This window comes from Lethenteron reissneri, chromosome 19 (genome assembly GCF_015708825.2).
Source record: "Lethenteron reissneri isolate LAM-NWPU_2019-01 chromosome 19, ASM1570882v1, whole genome shotgun sequence".
NCBI classification, from domain to species: Eukaryota; Metazoa; Chordata; class Hyperoartia; order Petromyzontiformes; family Petromyzontidae; genus Lethenteron; species Lethenteron reissneri.
In genome coordinates, this window is record NC_083797.1 from 8,153,205 (window position 1) to 8,170,155 (window position 16,951).

Sequence of the window (16,951 nt, forward strand, 5' to 3'; positions counted from 1 at the left end):
CTTTGTAAGCACGCACATACTTGTTGTGTTGGTATTCCTTTTAAAAGATGAAACTGGAGAGATCACCCTTGTGTTATGACTGTATAAAGTTGTCCTTAATGAGCGCTAAACAATCACTTCAAATTCACTGTGCAAGTTGGTAGATGAAAGGTAGATTTGTGATTTGTGTGAAAGGGACTTTGTTGCAACGTTACTACTTTGTGTGCTTTTATCACGAGGACATGACCTGATCTGTGAATCATGTAGTTGTGGAGTTTTGAGGTTGAAACAGTAAGGTCTTACAACTGTGCACTCTTCATTTTACCCATGGGGCTTTGCAGGTCCTTTGGAGGCCTCTGAGGTGCTGGTTCAGGTTTGTCATTCAGAGGTTTAGTTCAAGGAGAGGCGAAAAACCACATTTTAGTAGATTTTTGGCTACAGCCACTGCAGTCGTACATTGATTCCATGCTACCACTACCAAATACACAGGAGTGGTTGTAATCTACTAAAGGGAACGAACTGCGTGCTTGCCTTTTCGAGAGTAGTAATATTAACATGAGAGGTCTCATAAGACACGGCTGCACAGTAGAGAATTCTTACACTGTTCTGTTTGGCTCGAAAAAGAATGACTCAAATGGGAATTATTTGTTTGTCCTGAAAATTATTTCGTATGTGGAGTGTGTCCTAGAACATGCTTTTTTCTGTATCACATAAGCGAGGTATGGGGGAGAAAAAAAGTGGTTAAGGAAGGGGTTTCAAATATCAGTAACCTTTTGAGCATTATTTTTTACTTTTTTGATAGGACTGTATATATACGTGTGTGCGTGCGTGCAAACGGGTGCTTACATAAAATAAAGAATGTCGCAATCTCCTTCCAGAATCCTTGTTCCGATTTTCTCGTCTTCTCCTTTCTGTCTTCTGTTCATTTTTGCTGCTTTCTCTCTGATCCTTTTGCTGACTTTTTTCTTTTCTCCCCCCTCTGGGATCACGGGTGGCGATCACAACGGTTAAGTGGGGACACGTCAGTCAATTGGAGAACGTGTGTCCTCTAGTTCTCTGTATTATTGTTGAGAAAAAAAAATCATATTTAAAAAATAAAATCCGTTTTAAAAATCTGCTGTGTTGAACTGGTGGGCATCCCTGGGCTTTAAACAGATTGTTAATGGCAACAAAGATGTTGATGACATCAAAGATGTTGACGTCAACAAAGATGTTGATGACATCAAAGATGTTGACCTCAAATAAAGATGTTGTTGCCATCGTGAGGTGTAACATTTGGTGTGATTTGAGATTTTTTTCATTCATGTTTATAGTTTGTTTTCAGTCTGCATGAACATATTTATGGCTGTTGAATTGCCTATTCAAGTCGACAAACGTGCTTGAATTTAATGTTGCAATTTTATATCTACAGAACATTCCGTACTGTATGTCATATTGCAATATAGCTTATGCAAGTACAACAGTGTTTCTGTAAATAAAAGCTGACCACCAATAAATGTATTGCTTATATAAGCCACAAAGACAGGAAGGGCATAAATCATAGCGAGTTAAAGTACTGTATAAAATACAGCCAAGGCGTTACAACAACATAGCATTGAATATTCTACAAAATGTAAACTTTACCATCGTCAAAAAAACCACTGCATCTTTAAAAAAAAGCATATGCATGCAACCAGAAGAGAAATGTCGCATGCTATGATTTCTAAGCTTGCTGCTGTGGTGCAACGGTGAGTCAACTGGTCTTGAAACCCAGAGGTAACTGGTCCGATTCACTCTCTCGGCTAGAATTGAAACAATTGTGCCAGTTTCTTACATCCCCTCGCTTCTTTCCACCCAGCAGTATAAACTATTTAAACGAAACTAGATATATTTTTTATTTTACCAGGTAAGGCCCACTGAGCTAGATAGCTTGTTTTCAGAAGGGACCTGACCACAATAATTGCACAACGAAGTGACTTATCACGTGGAAATGTATCGCAGCCAAAATACTCTAAACGCACATTTCTAAATGTGGATGCAAAAACCGGAGGACCTGGAGAAAAAAAAGATCCACACAAGCACGGAGAGAACATGCAAACTTCAAATATACAGGCTTCAGGGTGGGGATCGACCCACGACCTCCGGCACACCACGTGAGGTAGTGTACCGTGGCATCCAAGTCTAAATAGGCTCACCACAGCAAGTCGATTGGCACGTCACGTGTGGTGGGGTAAAGTGTGCGCACTCCCACCTCTTCCAAGACGTCTGTCCAGTGTGGAGGAGTAGGAAGAGTAGGCCAATAATACCCGCTAGGTGGGCTCTAGTGCAAGGCCCTTCCGTCAATGTGAGAAAACAATAAAAGGATTGCAACTTAATGATTTAAAAAAAATTGTAACCAAAAGTGAAGACTATTTTGTGAAGGAATGTGTGTGTGTGTGTTCTTTTGAGAATGTCTGCTGGCTCCAGTGATAAGGGTTGCGGCAGTGTAAACAATTTACAAGAACAGGGATGTGGAACAGAATTCCTTTAAGTTATTGGCTGGCCATGCAATGTCTTCCTCCCTAAATTGTGCGAGCAGACAGCAAATGTTTGGACATTTTACTTTGGAATATATTTGTGTGTTTTAACATGTTTCTTAAAACAAGCCACTGAACTGTTAAAGGATTTAAGTGAAGACTGAGGAAGGCAACACCTGAGTCATGAGAGCTTCTGAACATATACAGACATAGAGGAGGTGAAAGAAATACACTTAAACAAAACTTAAAGAACTATCGACCTTTAACAAATATTGCTGCAATAAGAAACACATTGAATTTTCAAAATATTTGTTATAGGTAACCATCTATGGTATTATCAAAGCATTCCTTAATATTGTTGGAAAACCTGACTACAACATTGAAATTCCTATTGTACAATATAAAGTTAAAACGTTATTATTCATTTTACATGGAACTGAGTTATTTTAACATATTTGTTGGACGCTGTCTTTCCGACAGCTGTTCTTCACCTGAGGATGGCTGCTTGTGTTGTGGCCGAAACGTCGTGAGAATTTTATTTTGTTTTATTTTTATTATTTTATCATCTCCCTTCTACGTGACTTTACCGAAAGATCCAAGAATATATTTGTTGCCCTTTTTGCTTTTGAGATGTTCGTTATCTATCAGACATTCAGAGCAAAGTGTAGATGCGTCTTCCCTCGCAAACACGTGGAATTTCAGACGGTGACAACCACTGTGCCATCGCCTCGCCACGTACCCTTCACATTGGTTCAAGTGAGGCTTGCTGGATTGAACTGACTAAGTAAATCTGAGTGGCTTGATAAACCTTGCGCATAGCAAGAAGGCCACCTCCCCAGATATGGAGGATTGGCTGCAGTTGCCAGGAATCTGTTGTCATGTCTCCCTCAGTGGTGGAGAAAGTGAAAAATTCTCGCCGTGCTTTTCCCACCTGATGATGATTGCTTGTGTTGCGATCGAGACGTCGTGATCTATTTGATTTTATACCTACGTGACTTTACCGAAAGAACCAAAGAGTATGGATTCCTGTAGTTACGAAAGCTTCAAATCTAGAATGCTATGCTGAGTTTTTCTAATTTTGCCCAGGAGGTTTCTCTGGGCTTCAACTCCAGGGCTTGTTCACATTCAGCCCTCCTGAAGGAAGACGTGGGGAGACGTAGAATAAATATCACTGCCAAAGAAGACATTTCCTGATATGATTAGCCATTAAGGATGTGGCAGAGGTGAAGATTTCATCACAGTCTTGAGTGCTTCTGTTGACTGCTAACCTTGATATTGGCCTCACATTCTCTAACCGAAGTGATTTAATTATTTTCACAAGTGTACAAAATATATGTAAGTGTGTTTGTGAGAAAATGGGAGGGTTACCACTATTTTGTTTTGTGTCTTTTTCATAATTTTATGAGAAACCATTCTCTAAATTGCCACTTTTAAGAAATACAGGTATGTGTACTCTGGCAAAAAAAAAAATTTTCACCTTGTCCCAGTTCCGTGTTTGACCTACGTGAAGTATTTTAGAAAAACGTTCCCACTGAAGCACACATTTTTTTAAAGGTATCTATTTCCTGAGCAAACTAAGTGGTGAGCATATCAAAGAGCCGTGTATCACATGGCATACATCTTTAACACCACCATGCTTTCATATACAACCACTTTCGTTCGTTGTTTTACAGATTTTCTTTGATCAAAGACAATTTTATGAACTTCCACAGAGTTAAAACTACGTTAAATGTTGTGTATTTTGGAGTTAAATACCATCAATGATATAAGAAAAAAAAAAAACCTTTACTATAAAAGCAAGTAGTTTCGTGCCTTTTGCAATCAATTCAAGAAATCTGTACAGTTATTACTCTTTGGTTCTTTCGGTAAAGTAACGTAGATGAAAAATACAAATAAAAATAATAAAATGAAAATAACTCATTTTATTATTATTATTATTTTTATTTTTCATCTACGTGACTTTACCGAAAGAACCAAAGAGTATGGATCCTTGCAGTCACGAAAACTTCAAATCTAGAATGTACAGTTATTGTTGTGCCAAAATATTTCATCTAAAACGTGTAAATGTTCCAAGCTAAACCAAAATGATATATTCATCTAGGAAAAATACTCAAAGCGAGTAATACTCGTGGAGACAATATAATGTATTCAAACAGCTGTCCAATTCCATGATGCAATGTCTATCCGATTCCTACTGAGGACATCTGCGATATGCAACCCTCATTTTCTCTTAATTCAATCGGTCATATATAATAAATGCAGACCTGTGTGGTCTACACACTGATCTATTCCAGGGATACTAGCTGGCATTTTCTGTCTTTGGCGTTATGTAAATCCTGGGTGTCCTTTTACTGACAAATAGCGGAACGTGTGCTTTCTGCTCATGAAACAAAGGTGCCATTGATTTCGTGCTACAATCTCTGGCTCTAAGGGCACACACATGGTAGCATGTGCAGTCTCCCAGAATAAACCCTTTCTGTAATTGTTCGTTTATCTTTGCTGGTAGCGATGGTAATTGGTGTCATAATTTAACGCTTGACTCCTCAAATTGTTAGCATCCCGTGCAGGACATGCCTCTCCGCATCTGCGTGCTGAATTGCCACGAAGATGATAGTTCAGATTCACTTTCTGTATTTTTTCAGCGGGTACTCTAAAAGAATATGTCTGTATATCGCAAGTAACTGATACTTGCGATTTTGATTACAAAAAATATATTACAACTTCATTAGAGGTGCTAGATTGTAGCTTTGTTTGATGGGCCAATTTGTACGTTAATATTGGTAGAAATAATTTGGAAATCCATCCAATACTGGAATACAATTTAACGAGGGGATTTATATAAAATAATGTCCTTGTTAAAACTTTCTTGTGGAAGTTCAATATATTGTGCAATTTTCTGAAATGTTTTCCCTTAATTATAATATGCTATGGATGAGCCTTCGCCCTGCACATTCCCAAAGGCATTTCACTTGTTAAACATCTCGGTGAAGTTGCCAGGATAAATACACTTCTGTCAATACAAAAATCTCAACAGCATCCCATAGACTATTGGAACCTCCTTTGCCAGTAGCAAAATATGATAATTGTTTTTTTACCCTTTTATCTGGCAACAAAATTAACACCTTTTTTTACAAGGAGTCATGTTTGCATTGACCACAATACCTGCGGTCGGAATGCAAAAAAACGCAACTCTGATAATGTATGCACTGTCCTTGAAATTTGATTGGTCCACACCCGAGAGCCAGTGACTCGAGTCTTACCTGTGTTGTGCAGACGACTCAACTTGTTTAGAACTACTTTGCCGGGCTGTAGCGTGTGATCCAGCACGTGGAGACGAGGGTTGGTTGATCACACAAATGTTGTGAAACTCCCTTCCCGTGAGCGTCTTGGTACCATCGCCTCGCACCAGGAGAATGCGCTGCAGCAAATATGGACCCCACCTTTTCCATCTGTATGGGATAGAGTGTTGCCCCCTCGCACACGTTGTTTTTCTCGGTGCTCCACATTCCTTCAGAGCATATGAACACTCGTTAATTTCCTGAACATATCTTAATATATAGAGGACTGGAGAGTTTTGGGCAATTGTTGCGAGATGCAATTCGCATGAATGATGCTATATAAAACCTTTCTCATTTCAATGATCATTTCTACAAGTGGATATAAAGTAGTCGGCAATTCGCCTGGCCCCGCATTTACAAGAACAATGATACAGTAATGTAATGTGCAGACATTTGTAAATCCACTGCTGGATGAATACCTCCCCATGTCACATTGGTAATCAAGGATAACTGCAGATTCGTGAAGAGGGGTTCCCAGGATCCGTCCAGATATCGCTCGCCACTGATGTTAGCCGTGTTCAGAGATTTAACTCAATTAATTGCGTAGTGTAATGCGCTCACCACTGTGCCACAAGTCCGAGCCAATAATAAAAGCTTGCTTCATCTGAACATAGTACATGCGGCAAAGGACTGCATTTTGTGGGTGGCGTATGCCATTATAATCAGAAGTGAGTAAACAAATCAAAATGTGGGTTTGCTAACACAATAATATGAGCCAGTGTTTTGGCCCAATTTCTGTGGCATACGCATTTGCAGTACTCTGTTGAACTAATTATAGGAAACTATTTGTGACCACGAGTTAAGTCTGTGCAACACTTCATTTAAAAATAAATGGTATCTGTATGCATTGCCCCACTGACGGTGTTCATACGTAAAACAATGTGCTGTGTTGGGCAGGCAGGGCCTAAATAATTAATCCAGTGTGGGTGATGCATAATGTGTGCGTAGATTTTCTTTTATATACAGAAAATCAGTACGTGACCAGAGCCTGTGATATGCACGTCCCGCACCCCCCCCCCTTAATTCACTTGCTGTAACCAGATAACCGCTAAGTAACATTCGTGCTGAGCTCAAAATATATCGCAGAGGCATAATTTGTAACTTAAACGAGGTTCACATTGTTCATAGATTAATTCGATTTCTGAAAAGCGGCGTAATTAAGGAGTTTAATTTTATTTCCATCAAAGTTCCTCCTGGAGCTGCTGCTACGGTCTTGTACAGCAACACTCCAGTTTGGGTAGTCCCCTTTTTGGCTTCGCTTCGCAAACACGTCGACGATTTATCAACACAGCTACCCGATTTGCGTCACCTCAACCGACACTCAGGTCTCAGGCGGCATCGTCCGTTCCGTGTCGTATCCGGTCGCCTCGACCTTCGCCTCCACCTCCCCTGTGTGAATCGCTTTGATTTACAGCGTTTTGATATTCGTCGTCGCACCGTGCACGAACGCATCTTCGACGTAAACCGGGGTGGGGGGGGGGGATCAATTCGTGTGCCTGTGCTGCCCTCTCGTGTCCTCGTGGTTGCGACCGACTGTGTGTGAAACTGACGCTGCTGCGTGGCACTTTCGCGGTTGTTGCTGTCTTCGGCTTGTTGACGCGTGCTGGTTGGGCACGATTTCTAAAGTTTCGCTCCATGTACTGGGAGCTTCTTCGGGAATTGAAAAACAAAATTCACTTCATTATAAGTTGAGCAGCTCACAGCTGAGCCACCCTGCCACCTCGGCAGTGTAATTTCCACATGCAGCCACCCTTCTGAGTGCCAAACGATGAAAAATCAGAGTGCCAGGTGTGGCGCGTACGGTGGAGGAATGAGATGAGGCTCCCGCAATGCATCTGAATCGTGCAAATGACCTCCGATGTGCTCGGCCCCCAGGTAGATTGTTACAGCGCAGGAACGCGAGAGGTTGGTGGCAGTTTGGGGAGGGCCTTTATCCAGCAGTGGATTGACATTGGCTGTGGATGATGATGATGAAGTTGTCAGGGGTGTACGTATGGGTATGGCATTGTAGGGTGTAGTTATATCTGGGCACATTTTATGTCCAGTTCAAGTACCCTGTATTATCAATTGCACGATGCCATCGCTTAGTTGATTAAATATTATATTCTTTGGGTCTTTCGGTAAAGCCACGTAGGTAGAAAAAAATAATCAAAATAATAACATGGCTTTTACAGAAAACCCCAAATAATATGAATTACTGCAGTCACGAAAGCTTTAAGTCATGATTTGATTTAGTATTGATTATTTAACTCCTGATACATGAATAAAATGCGAACGAGTTTATGATGATCTTTCAATCTATACTGGTGTTCATGTAGCCAGATCGTGTAACCCAAACACAGGAGGCGTTACCCTTCACCACAACGTATAATACTGTGATGATTTCATGAATATTATTGGGACCCATCTTCTTGGTTCTTTCGGTAAAGTCACGTAGAATTGAAATAATAAAATAATAAAAATAAAACAATTAAATAATTCTCACGACGTTTCGGCCACAACGCAAGCAGCCGCCCTCAGGTGGAGAACAGGTCTGTCGAGGAGACAGAAACGTCGTGAGAATTATTTGATTGTTTTATTTTTATTATTTTATTATTTCCCTTTTACGTGACTTTACCGAAAGAACCAAGAAGATGAATCCCTGCAGTCACGAAAGCTTTAAATCGAAAAATTATTGGGACCGTGAATCGCGACAATTCACCAAGTTGACGGTGATCGGAATTGTTCCATCCCTACGTGACGGACATTCAGCTGCGTGAAACGTCTGCAGGCAATTTGCATACTCACCTGTGCAGCCATGCCAACTACTTACAGTGGAAATTCGCCAACACCCTGAATGCACAAGTGGAATCATGTCATCAGATACTTGAACCTTATGGCGGTACCCCGGGGTGCCATAGGCTCTCGCATAATGTCCTCGATGCAGTCGTTTTTAGTCTGTTGATGGTCGGCGATGCGGCAATCGACTCATCTCGACGAGCTGTACACGATGCACCACCACGGTGCCACGTGCGAGCGTTCAGGGTTTCGGCGCAATCGTCCTCGCTGCGTTTCGACATCGCGGAGTAGCACCACCGATTTCGGATCGATTGGTAACCCCAATCGCGGAGTTAAGTAAACACCCCTGGAAAAAAATAGTGTCCCAGAAATAAAACATTTAATTTGCCTCGGCCAGTTGTATTATTTGGTGACCGCCATCGGGATCACGTGACCAAACATTCATCATCATCAGCATCACGGTCCATGAGCATGTAGCCCAGAGGTGTCCACTGCACATTTCGTTATTTGTGTCCACTTTCCTCTGTCTTGTGCCAGTATGCTGAAGTGGAGTACACACATTTCTGGCACTAATCTCTTTATGCCGTCAAGCCAATATCTTGTTAGGTCTTCCACTCTTTCCAGTTCCTTTTACTTGCCCGAATTTGTTGTCCATCCTACACGTGTGTCCAAAATATTGACAAACATTTGGCAGAGTTTTGTCAATGGGGGAACTCGCAACGTCTCTCGGTGGAGCGACAAAATCGATGGATTAGCACAAATTGCTCCTCTCTGCCCTCTGCTGCATCGATACAGCCGTAGCCTCAGGTTCCTTGCAACATTTAAAAACTAAAACTTTCTTTTAACAGTTAAGACCCATTGAGCTATATAGATCTTTTTCAGAAGCGACCTGGCTATCACGAATGTTAACTCAACGAAATAGTCTTCTTGGTTCTTTCGGTAAAGTCACGTAAAAGGGAATAAAAAAATAAAACACAATAAAAAAAGTAAAATAAAAATGTTTTATTTTTATCATTTTATTATTTCCCTTCTACGTGACTTTACCGAAAGAACCAATAAGATGAATACCTGCAGTCACGAAAGCTTTAAATCGAAATTCAACGAAATAGCTTATCATGTGGTCATTTAAAGCAGCCAAATACTCTAAACGCATGATTCTAAATGTGTCGAGGGAGGAAACTGGAGGACCTGGAGAACAATCCACGCGACCACGGGGAGAGAGACACGCAAACTCCAAATGTACAGGCGTCAAGGGACGCGATCGAACCCACGACCTCCTGCATACCCGGCGAGGGAGTTAACAGCTTGCCATATTCATTATGCGTACTGTACACGTGCCCTGTCACTTCTGAATCCTGCTCGTTTATTGACAATTCTCACACCCCTCCTCCCCCCATATTTATTTCAAACATCATTTTTGACGGTGAAGTATAAAGATAATATGCTGCTCATAGTTCGTACGAATCCATTTGAGGAGTTTGCGGCTGCTGTTAAAACAAACAGTAACATGAACTTAAAGCGCAGCAGATGTGAGCTCTTTTTGGCCATAAATGATAGGCGAAAGTAAACGCGAATCTTTGCAATTTCTTACTCGTGTTGCTGGTCTAGAGAGATCCTCTAAAGGAAAAATAATTTGTTGGTAAATATTGACAAAAAATCTCGGTGTGGGATGCTTGCTTTCCTTTTCATAAAAGTTATACTCTTATAACATTGCCTTTGGAGACACTGCTGGTTATAAAACAGTCCACTTGTATAAACAAGGATTCGGTTACACAAGCTGGAGTCCTTGCAGATATTTACAAGACGACACCAAGAAACTGGATTTTGTTTATATATATTAGCCGATAGGGTGCTACCATGGCGAAATGGTTAGCACACTAAACTTTCAATCCAGAGGTCACCGCTTAATTATCGTTGCACGGTAGTTGAATCAATGAGCAAACTGATTAAATCCGCCCCGCGTTGTCCACTGCGCAGAGTCTAGTACACACGGGTACAACACAGAGTTCTAGATTTGAAGCTTTCGTGACTGCAAGGATTCATACTCTTTGTTTTTTTCGGTAAAGTCACGGAGGTTAAAAAAGAAAGCAAATAAATTAAATCACGACGTTTCAGAGGCAACACAAGCTTCCGTCTTCAGGTGAAACCGTCACAGCAAAATATCTGTATCAAGTGAAGAAAAGTCCCAAGAGGCACGACCTTATATACTGGCTAAGGGGGGAGGAGCCAGGATGGGCCGCGGGAGAGGAGGAGTTGTGAGATGGTCAGTACTGCTGCTGGAACTGAGCCTTTGTAATGTAGATGGCAGAAGTAGATAAGCAAACTAAGATTAAGCCGCCTTTTGTGATGCTGCTGGGTGGGTAAAATACATAGCAGGTAACTAAAGTAAAAAAGAAGCTAAACATGATAAGCAACGTGTGGTGATGTTGATTGTGGTGCGTGGAGCTGGGGGTAACAGACTGGTAATATGGATATGTTTAAGAAGATAAATCTAAGCTGTCTGTCTATCAGTAAACTGCACGGTAACTAAAGTTTAACTTGGTTAATTACATCTTCTTCTTGGTTCTTTTGGTAAAGTCACGTAGAAGGGAAATGACGCTGTCTTCCCGACAGACCTGTTCTTCGCCTGATGACGGCTGCTTGTGTTGTGGCCGAAACGTCGTGAGAATTATTTTATTATGTTTTATTTTTATTATTTTATAATTTCCCTTCTACGTAACTTTACCGAAAGAACCGAGAAGATGAATCCCTGCAGTCACGAAAGCTTTAAATCGAAATATAATTACAACTTTCCAATGATTGCTCAATCTGAATCCATCATCTCGGTTGACGTTATGTCTGTGTTTGTACATCTGGATGGCCTCATGGACGAATCTTTGGTCTTACACACGGGAACAACACCGCGGCGTGAGCACGTGTTTGTGGGGTTGCACTCTCACCTGGTTTTACCTGTATGCCGAATCTAAGTTTATGCACAAGTGTTATGTATTTTATCAATTATTTTACGAGAACCAATCGCAAGCAACAATCCTATTCAATCTAGAAAACTAACCATTTTTAATAAGGGGATTAAAAATAATCAGGGCGATGTTTCTCATACAATATTTCTAGCCCACTGCCTCATTTCCACCGGTCACCGCATGTAACCACACACATGGTCAGAGGACAGTGTGTGGTTGTAACCACAACATTTGGCGCCGCAGTGGTAAGAACTTATCTCCCTTACCTGGCATGCAGGAGCACGTTGTGTAGACTTTTCTCCCGGGTAGTACGGTTTTCCCGTCCACATTTAGAAACGCGTTTAGAGTATGTGGCTGCAATAGACTTCCACATGATAAGCCACTACCTTCAGCTATCATTTGTTGCAAGATCTCTTCTGAAAAAGAATTATGCTGTTTAGCTCAGTTGGTCTCACCTGGTAAAGTAAAAATAGTTTAATAGGTAAAGTCACGTAGAAGGGAAATATTAAAGAATAAAAATGTAACACAATAAGATAAAATTCTCACGACGTTTCGGTCACAACGCAAGCAGCCGTACTCAGGTGAAGAACAGGTCTGTAGGAAAGACAGACCTGTTCTTTATTGAAAGAACCAAGAAGATGAATTACTGCAGTCACGAAAGCTCTAAATCGAAAAATAGTTTAATAGTTTAGTTTCGACAGTGGACTACAGGAATTACTCGTGCAAGGCAATCTGCAGTACTCGACCTTGTGCACTGGGTGGCGCTGTACTGTCGCTTTACCGTGGCAACATCAGTGTCTGAACTCGCGTAATTCAAAATCATATCTGCATAGACATCCTTTGTGCGTTGGGTGACTAAACCAGCGTACGTTTAACGTCTATGCGCAACCTCGAATAATGTTACAGCACTGCCTTTGTTCTGTGAGAGGAATTTTGTTTTGCCAAAATAATATAGAGTGCAAAAGTGTTCGAATTTGTTAAAAGCGTACAAATTCGTATTGGTGAAATCCACCCCTTCTGCACCTATTCGTTTTCTCTTTCTCTCCACTCCACCATCACAGTTGAAATGACGCAGACTACAGCATTATTTACTTTGGGTTACCTTAATCATTGTTTATTAACTTGTTAAAAATGACATTCATGCATAAAATATACACAAAAAGGCAACAATGAAAATCATTAACCAAAACATATTCTTAGTTTTTTTCGGTAAAGTCACGTAGGTAAAAAAAAGAGAAAATAAATGAAATCACGACGTTTCGGAAGCAACACAAGCAACCGTCATCAGGAATTAATTCCCTCTACGGGGAGGAATCTCACTTATACCTGATGACGGTTGCCTGTGTTGCTTCCGAAACGTCGTGATTTAACTTATTTTATCTTTTTTTACCTACGTGACTTTACCGAAAAAACCAAAGAGTATGGACCCTTGAAGTCACGAAAACTTCAAATCTAAAACCCAAACATAGTCATAATAAATGGGTAATAACGATAAAAGTGTCGATTGAGTTGCTTGCTTGGAACGCACCCCCACTCCCCAATTTAGATGATTTCTTACTGGAAATTAGCGTTTGATTAACACAATTTCACCTTGCACGAAGATTTCCAAGAACGCATCGACCTAGGTTTAATCGGGGACTGCCTGTAGTACTCACACAATTCAATTGGCAGTGGTTTCCTGCTCCAAACGAGCATTGAGGCACCCGAGTGACTCATCTCCCCTTTGCAGCCCCCAGCCAGCAGTGGGAAAGTCCACGTTGCGACGTTTCTCACAAAGTTGTCGCTCATCATATTCACCGTAGTCAGATGATGGGCCTGAGTCAACCCCAAACCATGACTTGAATTCGCAATGTAAGATCACGACTTGAAATGCCCTGGAAACGGAGTTGAGGAGGGGCTCGGTCAAAGAATTGATCTTAATTTGGAGCTTTCGTGACTGCAGGGATTACTCTTTGGTTCTTTCGGTAAAGTCACGTATAAAGATAAAATAATAAATTAAATAATAGCATACTACAGTATACTACAGTATGCTATTATTTAATTTATTATTTTATCTTTATACGTGACTTTACCGAAAGATCCAAAGAGCAAAGAATTGATGTTTGGTCTGTTCTCATAGAACGCGTGTTTTCAAGACGCGAATTAAATGTAACGCGATTGAATGAACAGAATTACGTCACGCGAGGATGAATGAAAGCGGTTGTACGGCTGCCTCGGTGTAGCATCCCGTAAGGTTGGGATGCTGCTGGATGCTTCTGGATGCTACCCACGCGGCCTCAGTCTTTGTTTAGCCTGCGTACCCATTTCACGTGTTTTACCAGAATATTATAGATCATTAACTAGAACGCAATTTTTCCAGAACGTGGTGTTCTTCAGGAACGCAACTGCCGCATTATGGGAGAACAGACTGCGTTCGCTAGTGACTCTCTGCACTGGACGCAATCCCGTAATGTAATACGGTAACAAAATATATCGCCAAAAATACCTCGTGCACCTTTCTCAGTATAGTTGCGGCTGCTGCAGCTACTGTGGGCCTCGGGGTGAATGGAAATGCCACTTTCCTGCAGTTTTTTTGTTGTTGCAATGTAGCCCATGCATTCCCCATTACAGAGTCAAATGTCTATTTGAATTGGCGGTGATCAAAGTTCAGGCAAACATACCAAACATGTTCTGAAGGGTGGCATGATACAGTGGTGTGTATCCAGTAATAACTCCGCACAAGACGCGTTTTAACAGACTTGGGGTGTGTTGCTGTGAGACGTGTGTCCAGATGAAGTTCAGAAAAATGTGTAAACATGGCAGAGCAAAACGATGGTAACACGGGTTGAAATTGATATGGCTGCTTGTTCAATTACTGAAGGAGCCCACTAACAGAGGCGTAACTAGGGGGGGCAGGGGGGTACATATGTCCCCGGGCGCCAAGGTAAAGGGGCGCCAAAATGAGGCTTACAACATTACATTATAACTTATTGCGGCCGGCGCGGCAGCCTGAAACTACTGCACAAATCTACACCTCGACCTAAAAGTTTATATATCCCGCCACACACAGCCTACATGTCATGTAATTACATTTTGGTATGTGATTAAACGGGGGGGGGCGCCAATTTTATAGTTCGTCCCCGGGCGCAAAATATCCTAGCTACGCCACTGCCCACTAAAAGTTGCTTTGAAAGTTCCATTTTAAAATCAAGTATAGTATATCTGTGGAGACGTATGATAAATAGCTATTACAATCATCGCCCATCCATCTGGCACGATCGATCCACTGCTGGATGAAGGCCGCTATGTGCCACCGCCATCTCTCGTGGTCCTGCGATGCACGATCTATTCTAACACTCGACGCTGCATTCCCGCCCTTCAGCTGCCAGTCCATTGCTAGTCTCGAGCGCCAGCCATTCCCTCTTCCGGCTGTTAACAAATGATCAGCCACGTGTCCTGCTCAAACGCACGCCATTTTTTTAAACAGGTCCCTGCGGGGTGGGCTGGTAGGAACGAACAAATGAATGGCTATAATAAAATGAAATGGCGGGGGTACGATACGAAGGGAGAGTTTGAGGCCTAGTTCTAGGCTTTAGGCCTAGCTGTAGGTTTTAGGCCACTGTGAGTTAGTTTTTAATTTAAATGTTTTAATTAAAAACTATCTCACGGAATTATAAGAGAATGTTACACTTGTTTAGCCAGGAAAGCCTCACTGAGTCTAAAGGTGTTTGTAGGGTCCTGCCAAGTGTTTGCAGTAGGGGGCGATGTTGCTACACCTAATCGGACATCGGACGGACGATATAATATATTGTAGGCTGGTTCACTTCGTTCCTACCAGTAACAGTCAATATGATGCTCCTAACCTGCATATCATCTCTGTGATCCACTCCTACGTGCTCCATGTTTTGTAAACGGTTTATATATTTTTTTCTGCACTGTTCATAAATCACGCGGTGGTTTATGAACAGTGGGACGACTGCAACCATTTCCACCTAGTCAAATTCTGCTTCATAGTCTACAATAGCTTGGCACAATTGAATTTGAAATGCATTCCTAGTATGCAGAGTCAGATTGATAATTATCGTGTGCTCGACAGAGACATTTTTTTCTATACCCTGCTTCTTGACATGGTTGGCCTGCCTACTAATTATTTTGTTATTCTGTTTTAATGGTCTTTGTCGACAATTAATATACGTATTGCAAGAGGTTGAATGGTTTAAAGTTATTTAAGTAATTTTCACTTGCCATTGTTTTAATAGAATAATGATTAAGGCATCACTATACGATTTAAAATATTACATTTCTGTGCGAATATTTTAGAAATAACTTCTCAACTGTTTATTCTAACAACCGGCCCAATTATTTGATTATGTCCACCCGCTCTTGTAGTCCAAGAAATGTAAAAATGTTCATGCTGTGAAGGGCAGTGTTTTCTTTTTCCAGTGTGACATCTGGAACTTCTTTTTGGTTCTTGGGATGTGACATAGATTTAGTGTTCAAGAGTTTATCTTAATGTCCAGTTTACACTGGCCATGATTAACTGGGGCAAGTTTGAAGCAATTGTCACAGGCAATGGTTGCCAATCAAGATTCAGACGCTTTCCGACATAAATCACATCAGCAGCAGCAGCAGCAAACGCAACATCAGCAGCATCGTCACGAGAAGCAGCAGGAGACAATAGTTCAGAACAGGGGCGGTTTCTTCATTAGGGCGATTGGGCGACGCACCACCAATGTCATTCAACCACAGAGTCACGCTAGCCGTCACTGTGCCTCTGGATATAGTCCAATTAGCGTCATGCTACGTTCTGTGGAGTACCGCCTCTTTTTGGGCGATTTCCCTCCAGCTGAGAATCGCCCCGAGTGGCCCCATAGACTTACATTCAAAGATGTTTTTTTTCGAACGGGGGCGCTGCAATGCATTCTCTATGGCTTCCGGGAGGGCTCGCCCTAACGTGCTTACGTCATCATACGTGCTTACGTCATCATACGTAAGCACGTTTCATCCAACAATATAATTTGTTGCCACCTAGTGGAATCTTTAATAAAATAAACTTGAGTGGTTTGTTTTAATAGTGAGTATAGAAACAAACAAGATGTATTGTAAGAGTCACTTTATTTTTCATTAATATTAAAGAAGTGAAGTTGCCTTTACATGCTTAAGCTGTTAATTTATCCATTGCATGGGTGGACCTTATCCTTATCAATCATCCAGACATTTGCCCCCCCTGAGAGATTTTGCAGGAGCCGCCACTGGTTCAGAAAGTGGGTTCGTGTAACACTTCTGTGCGGAGCTTGTCATGTGCTATCCTTGTCTGACTGAATTGTCTCTGTGCCCCACCGTAAAGTAACATTACCCTTAAGTATCACAACATTCAAGATACAACTCCTAACTCTGTGTGTATCATCAATATGGCGAAAAC